This window comes from Mustela putorius, unplaced genomic scaffold (genome assembly GCF_011764305.1).
Source record: "Mustela putorius furo isolate JIRA1106 unplaced genomic scaffold, ASM1176430v1.1 tig00003909_pilon_pilon_pilon, whole genome shotgun sequence".
NCBI lineage: Eukaryota > Metazoa > Chordata > Mammalia > Carnivora > Mustelidae > Mustela > Mustela putorius.
Genome location: NW_025422057.1, coordinates 3,092,301 through 3,100,230, shown reverse-complemented (window position 1 = coordinate 3,100,230; position 7,930 = coordinate 3,092,301). Strand labels below are relative to the sequence as shown.

The window sequence follows — 7,930 nt, the reverse complement described above, 5'->3', positions numbered from 1 at the left end:
TGTGGTCCTGGGTGAGGGGGTTAAGAAGATCCATGACACACCCAGAAAGTCACTGGGGGTATCACAAAGCAACCCTGTGTTGGTTCTTTGAACAGATTTTTATTAACAATGTTAATATGTTGAGCTTTGCAAGTAACAAATGTCCCAATAGAGGAGTTGTACACAGGGTTGTTTAAGATTTCTTTCCCACTAAGAAAAGAGAACCCAGGAACCCCATAGATGGTTTAAAGCACGTAGTCCTGCGATGGGACCAATGAGTGTGTGACCTCCCTTAAGCTTTGGGAGATACTCCCAGAGGTCCTTATGCCCATCAAGCTAGATACAATGTGTCTATGGTATTTCCTGGGGCTGCCATAAAAGGTGCTACAAAATGGGTGTCCAGAAAGAAGACACACGTACTGTCTCATAGCTCTGGAGCCCTGGAGTCTGGTGTGGAGAGGGCCTTGCTCCCACCGAAGGTTCTAGGGACGGATGCTGGGCACGCCTCTCTTATCCCAGGCTCCCCTCGGGGGGATGCATCGCTTGGCACCCTTCATCTCAGAATTCTCCCTGCGTCCGCCTTCACCTGGCCTTCTACTTACGAGGACACCAGTCGTACTGGGATTAGGGGCCTGGCCTAATGACTCATGGTTATTTGTTACCTCTGTAAAGATCCTGTCTCCAAATAAGGTCACTTTCTGAGTACTGGGGGTTAGGACTCCAACACATCCTTCTGCGGGAGCACAATTCAACCATAATAGCGTCCACACAGCCCCAAGCAGGGCCTGGCACCCGTGTGCTCGCTCAACAGCATCAGAGACTGGCCTGGCTGCCAGGGCCCGGGAATCTGGGTGTGTCCTGGTGATCCCCAGGACCTGAAGGGCCCTGCACGGCCGCCTCTGACCGCAGGCACTGGAGACTAACCCCAGGCCCCTCTGCTGGAGCATCACCCGGACGGTGCGTGGAGTCCTGTCGGGCCCTGCCCTCTGGGAGGCCCCGGCAGGCAGTCCGCGCTCCGGACCGCGGCCCCGCAGGGCAGAACCAGCAACAGGATTAGTGGGCGCACCCCGCGCGGCGCCCCCCACGCCCCACCGCCCGCCGCAAGACCGCGACAGGGCGGCGCCACGCGGCCAGCGAGGCTGCGCGGATCAGGGGCCGCCCGGGCGCCGCGGCACTGGGCATGCTCCGGCCCCGGGGAACGCTCGCGGGCCCAGCCCCACCCCGCCCTTTCGGTCCCGCCTCCGCCTCGGCCCCGCCTCCGCCTCGGCCCCGCCTCCGCCTCGGTCCCGCCTAGGCCCCGCCTCCGCCCCGGCTCCACCTCCGCCCCGGCCCCGCCTCCGCCCCGGTCCCGCTTCCCGCACTTCCTGGCCACGCCCCATCTGGGCCCCGCCCCTGCGCGCTTCGGCTTCCCGCGCCCCGGCCGCGCTTCCGTCCCGCCCAGGCCACGCCCACCGAGGCCACGCCCCCAGAGCGTCCCGGCCCCGCCCCCGGCCGTGCCGGCCCCGCCCCCGCGCCCCGGACGTGCCCAGGCGCGCGCGGGCTCCTGTGGCGCTTGGATTTTCCGCGCTCTCAGCTCCTCGGGGTCTGCGGCCTGGGCGACGCGGTGAGTGTCTGGGTTGCCGCCCTCCCGCAGAAGTCGGGCCTTTCCGAGGATGGGCCGTCCTCTGAAGCCTGTGGTTCCGTGGGCAGCGCCGTAGCTGTGGGGCCGGCCCCCCGCCTGCGCGCTCCGCCCAGGCCCCACGTGCGCCCAGGTGCGCCCAGGTGCGCCCAGGTGCGCCCAGGCTGGGCCCGCCTACCCCTGGCCTGGGGCCCCTGGACCACGTTGCGCGGCGGTGACCGCGGCCCACTGTGGGCTGCTGGCCGCCGCACCGCACCTCGGGTTGGCCCACACCTTCGACCTTGTCCCTGCGCAAGGCTCTGCCCTGCCCTGCCGACCAGCGCCTGGGGCCGCCCTCCGCCTTCTGTTCGCAGGAAGCTTCCCGAGGGCCTCCGCCGGCCCTTCCTTGCAGTAACCAGCCTTTCGCCTACTTCTGGTGCAGAAATCCACCCGTCCTGCCCGAGCTTAAGGCAGCGCCGGAGGAGGACCCCATTCTGGGGCCTCATTATCATGGCTGGTGTTTGTGTTCGTTTCGCCCTAATTGCCTCTGTAAACACTTAGGGTGAACAAGTGGGAGTCTGAGAGCCATTTACTGCGCTGGGCGCCATAATCCCCACGTGTGGATCCTACAGCAGAGCAGTGTTCGAAACCGCACTTCGCTCCCTCCCGGCCTGGCCTCTGCATTTCCCGAGACCTCGGAATGGTCTTGGCTCCCAAGACCTCTGCTCGGTACTTGGCTTTGTGCCTGGAGGCCCATTTTGTAGATGCGAGCATAGCGGTTGGTTCGGTGGGCAGCCATCATGCAGAAGGAGGCTGCTTTGTCCAGGAGGGGTCACCTCTGTTGTGGCCGAACAAGACACTGTTGCACATAAGGAACGGAGAATTGGACTATTTAAATAGGAGTCTGGAGAGTGCCCAAGGCAGGCCGTCCTCTCCATCACCGAAAGACACATGATGAAGAGATAGCTTTGTTGTTTCCAAGTCCTTCGATGGGTAAAACACAGAGGTGCAGAAGACACAGAGACAAAAGCATGCAGGGGGCAACACAACTTTAAGGAAGCAGTGTCAGAGCTCTCCTCCCCAGCCCTGCCACCCCCAGCAGCAGTGAGTTCAGACTGTTAGCTCAGACACATCGTCCTGAAGGCAGGTCACACCATGTCCACACTTGGGGAGGTCCAGAGTCTGCTGGTAGCAAAGGAGACTTGGCCTTGTTCTGGCAAGTGTTGCATTTCCTCCTGGGTTCTTGTTTTGAGCTGGAATTTGAGTAGTAGAGTCCGGTACGGTATGCGGGCGGGGTCAGCTGGGCCTCCAGTACAGAGCTGTAGAGTACGGCAGCTTTTCCACGTGAATGCACGTCTCATTAAAGCAAACCTGTACTGTCACAGCCAGATTCTGGAGCTACGAGACCCTGCTCTAAGACGCCTCCCCTGCTGGCGAGGGAGGTTTAGAGAGCAAAGCGCTAGATGTGGACACGCTAGGACCGTCTCACTCTTGTTCAGTGGAGATTCTCAGACCTTTCTTGTCCTCTGGTTTGGGGTCTCACTTGGACCCTTCACCTGGGCCTTCTGTCCCCACAGTCTCCTTTGCCGGGATATGGACGCGGGCCTCGTCTGTCCGTGTGGGAAGAGAGGGTGGTGGGGCCCGAGGGAGAAGGGGGCCTCCCCGGCGTTCTGCAGTTTCCTCTCTCCTCTGCTCCTCCCGTCTCAGGACCCCGACAGTGTGCTGCTCAGTAAACTTCCCCAGCTGCCTTGAGTTTTCTCGTTTTGCCGAGGACACCTGGAAGCCACGGATTCAGACCATCAATGCGGTTCTATTCCAACTCGCTGTTTTCAGCCTCGAGGCTCTTTTCAGTTTGTAGTACAGTCTCCTTAATAGAAAAAACATGGAAGCAAAACAGTATTTTCTGAATGCTCATTTGCTGTAGTCACGTGTTAAGGTTATTGTCAGGTTTGTTTTTATACTCCACTCGGACCTTACCGAACTACTTAACTATCAAATTCCTCTTGTAGGTCAACTTACCCTGAGGGTTTTGACTTCCTAGCATGTCTCTGGTCCCTGCAGACATGTAGGTTGGGGTCCCAGTCTCTGAAAGGCCCTGAGCTCATTTGGCTACTGTCCTAGTCCTTCCTGATAGGTTTCTTGTTCCTGGGGTAGGTAGCTTCTGGTGCAGATGCTTTCTGAAAGAGCTTGGGATTTATCTCAGAATGTCACCCCAAACCTGAAGCTGTAAAAATCGGGAACATGTAAATCATAACATTCCCACTGGGCGTGAGTGGGTTCCCTGTCAACCTTCTCATTTATGCAGACGAGCGAGCACACGCAACGGCACCCCATTCCCGGTTTAAAGTGAAAGTATGTGTGCTCGTCTGCATGGGAGCAGGGGTTTGAGCTGTGCAGGAGAGCTGGTTTTCCTGTGGGTCCCAGGATGCATTTTTCCCCTCTGTTAGCTCTGGAGGCCTGTCTTGGGCAAAGGTAGATGGAAGGTTGAGACCCAGTGTTGCAGACAAAGTACCGCCAGGTGTGTGTTCTGTGGCCTTTGGGTGACAAGTGCATATTTGCTGGTCAGTGCAAGAGTCATTTCCTTTTGATATAAAAAAGTTTCATAATAAAGAGCTTAGATGGGGGCAGGGGTAGGGTACAAGGTTTGGGGAAAACCGTAGAGTGAACATAGCAGTGCAGTGAATGACTTATTCCTGTGTGTAGCTATTAAAATGAATCATCCAAGAAGAAGAATAAATCATTTTGTGACCTTTTGTAACCTTTGAAGGAATCCGAGTGGTTTTGGCAGATGGGGCTTCCATGTAAATTGGTCACAGTGTCTCGCCAAGGTGCTCAGACTCTCCCTGGCAGCGAGGCCCATGTGGGGCAGCCGTGCGCCTGACGTCTGCCTTAGTGAGCTAACTAAATAAGGAGGCAGCCCCAGGGGCCACTGACACAGCAGTGACACTACCGGCTACGCTTTAAATGCGGAGACTCATTCTCGATACAAGTTGTTTTCATGTTCTCCAGGGAGGCAGGCCTCCTGTCCCTGTCCCCCGCTCCTGGAGTAAACTTAGGCTTGTGATACAGCGGTAGTAAAACCAGTTAAAAGTTCCACAGAAACATTTCCTTACAGACGCTAAACTTGTTGTCCGTGTCTGTGCAGCACCATGAAAGGGATTGAGAGAGAGTTATAAATGCCTCGTATGTTCACTCTGCTACTTCGAAGATTGTCTTGTTAGAATAATTTCCTACCGGCAGCACTTGTGAAGTCAGCAGGGGATCCGGGCCGAGCTCTCTGGCCCGTTCCCAGAAGTCTGGGGGTGACACTGAACGCACAGTCCGCCAATGGCACCACTCATAAAAGCAGGCACTTGTTAAATCTATTTGTTTTTATTATAGACATCGATCTGCCAGTCGCAATAATGCATTTATGGACATTTTTCTGCAAGCACAGCGCTGGTGGCAGTTTTTACTGACAAATTGAGTCATATGGAGAGTAGTTTAGAAAACTCTTACCTTACTGACAGACGGGGCAACTCCAGCCCTGCGTGGTGAGAGGTACCAGGATGAGTGAGGAGAGAGAATTGAATCGTGGCAGAACACGGGATGGGACGGAGAAATGTTGGAATTTAATAAGTAACTGGTGGTTAATTCTTGTTTGTTTTAAATTGCTAGCCACTACAGTTTACTCCCCTGTCAAAAGGGCTAAAAGTTGGGACCAAAGGTGTTACCTTCAGATTTTGACCCGTTTGTTTGGGGTCATTATTAGGAGCCGCCACTGGAGTGTGGGATCCGTTGCTGTCCTTGGAGCGGGCTCTGCATGGGCCGTAGCAGATCGGCTTTCTCTGACAGTGGTCTGAGCCCTGCTGCTCTCAGAATTACTGAAGGTGCTGGTTAAAAACGGCAGATTATGGGACGCCTGGGTGGCTCAGTTGGTTGGGCGGCTGCCTTCGGCTCAGGTCATGATCCCAAAGTCCTGGGATCGAGTTCCACGTCGGGCTCCTTGCTTGGCAGGGAGCCTGCTTCTCCCTCTGCCTCTGCCTGCCATTCTGTCTGCCTGTGCTCGCTCTCTCCCTCTCTCTCTCTTTCTGACAAATAATAATAATATATATATATATATATATATATATATAAGGGAAGATTACAGGGCTCCTTGTCAGACCTATGGGGTCAGAACCTGCGGAACTGTGTATTTGCAAGCTTCCCAGGGTATTCTAGGGACCCTAATGTTTGAGCATCTCTTGAGAAATCTTTGGGATGGCTGAGGATAATGATGCTCTAGCCCAGGTGAGCTCCGGAGCTCTCTTTCCAGAAGGATCCGTTTGCGGCAACGTTGTTCTCCGTCGCTTGTGCTTATGGATCTGTGTACGGCTTTGTAACTCCTGAGGGACATGTGAATCTCTTCAGATTGCAAACCTAACATGTTATCGTAGTGTACAGTTTTCGGTCTTGTGGTTATGACAGAAGATGCAGATGTTACCAAAACTTTGGCATTACTTTTAACAAACAAACGTTAAGCATGGACGGCCATATTATATTTCACTCCCGTCTTTCCTTCTGACTGGCTGGTGTTGCTTTTCTCCCTGTGTGGGTAGAAGCATTTTCACGGTTTCAGCTGAGGGTTCATTTTCAAATACACAACTGAGTGTGTTTCTGTGGAACTGAGTTGAGTTTTATTTCAACGGGGCCTGAGTGGTGTCAGAATAAGGGGAGGGACTTGGGTGGTTCCGTTTGCTAGTTAGGCGACTTTATTTTTTGTTTGTTTGTTTGTTTTGGGGTTTTATAGAGCAAGAGAGAGAGAGAGAAACACAGAGAGCAGGGGAGAGAGGGAGAGAGGGAGAAACTCAAGCAGGCTCTGTGCCCAGTGCGGAGCCCAAAGCAGGGCTCGATCTCATCACCCTGAGAGCATGAAGAGTCAAGTGCTTAACTCACCCAGCCACCCCGGTGCTCCACCGAGTTGGGGGACTTAAAGCAAAGGTTAAACCCCAAGCTGCCTCCCCATCGGGCTGATGGCAATATCACGCCTAGACTGTCTACCTGGAGAGTATAAGCGCATGAATCAAAAATCGTGAAGCACTGCCTGGGGAGGAGTCTTAGTCTGAACCACAGTCCCATGTGGGAATGAGATTGTACTTGGAAGAGGGGGAGGAAGGAGCCAAACAGAAGTCCTGGTTTCCCTCCAGCCCAGCCGGCATCCCTGTTTTCTAGATGCACAGATGACCCTGGCTCCCCTGTGGGGCAGCACGCATAGGGGTAAGCGTGCCGCCTCCAGTAACAAGACGGCCTCTTTGGACGTGGTTATATGACCTTGAGTAAACTTACTCTATTTTTCTGAATCGCGGTTTCCCCTCAGATAGGGAAAAGGATGCTGCCATCCATAGGGCCGCTATCGCCTGTTCGGAGGGAGTCCTGTCTGCAGACCACACTGGGCCCTGGTGAGCCCCGAATGACAGCGACAGTTGACGTCTGTTTGCTCGGAGCCACCAGCTGGTTTTCGGAGGAGGCAGGGCTGGTGCCGGAGTCTTGGCTGCAGGGTTCCACCTCCACGTGTCTGTGATTCCAGGGGCTCGTGGCCTTCTGTCTGGTCTGCAGCGGGATGCGGCCCAGAGCTCATCAGCTAGGTTTCTCCAATTCTTGTCGTCTCTAGGAGGTGGTTCCCTCTGCGGCCACTTTCCATTTTCTCCCCGCTGACACTGTGCGAGCTACGGAGGTGGCTGATGTCGAGGCGTTTCCCACTCAGTTGGCAGCACTGTGGGCTTCCGTGTGCCATGCCCACAGCAGGCTTGTGCCACGTGGGCTGGGAGCAGGCCGGTGGGCTCGGCAGGTATGTGCCTGGTGGGCTTGCCAGGCTCCCGCGGCCCCGGAGTCATCTGTCAATCTGTAAGAATGTGCTGAAGGACGACACACCAAGTCTGACACTGGCAGGGCTCAGGACCCAGTAGGGACACCAGCACAGGACAGCATTTTCCCGTGTGTGACTGTTCCCACCACAGTATCAGGGGGTGGGACAATCCTGAGGTCAGCTCTGTCAAAAATAGAAAATCCACAGTAATTTGTGTGCATGTCTCTTTACCCTCTTCTGGTTTAGCCCGGTAGAGTTAGGTAGTCAAGTTCCAGAAGGTTCCCGCCAGCACGGTAATGCTGTTGCTGACGCCAGCGCTTCCTGAGGGCTTACTGAGCCGGCGGCTTAGCACAGATGGACTTCTCCATCCTCAGGCTCCCAGGATGACAGAGACACCGTCAGTTTGTTTTGTGTATGAGGAGACGGGCTCTGGGGGAGGCTGAGTGGCCTGCCGAGGGCTTGCAGGCTAGGAGCGGAGCTCCGTATTAGCCCCACGCTGTGCCGTGCTGCCTTTGCAGGGGTGAGGCGGA

General features: G+C 55.5%; 1 protein-coding gene across 1 annotated transcript in view; it reads left to right on the top strand.

The window, feature by feature from the left end:
- Window positions 1–1,480: 1,480 nt before the first annotated feature.
- Window positions 1,481–7,930, top strand: part of MGMT (O-6-methylguanine-DNA methyltransferase) — a 277,379-nt gene continuing 270,929 nt past the window's right edge. The window contains exon 1 of the mRNA XM_004751711.3: window positions 1,481–1,582. The gene's annotated coding sequence lies outside the window, so the exon portion shown is untranslated. The remainder of the gene's footprint in view (window positions 1,583–7,930) is intronic.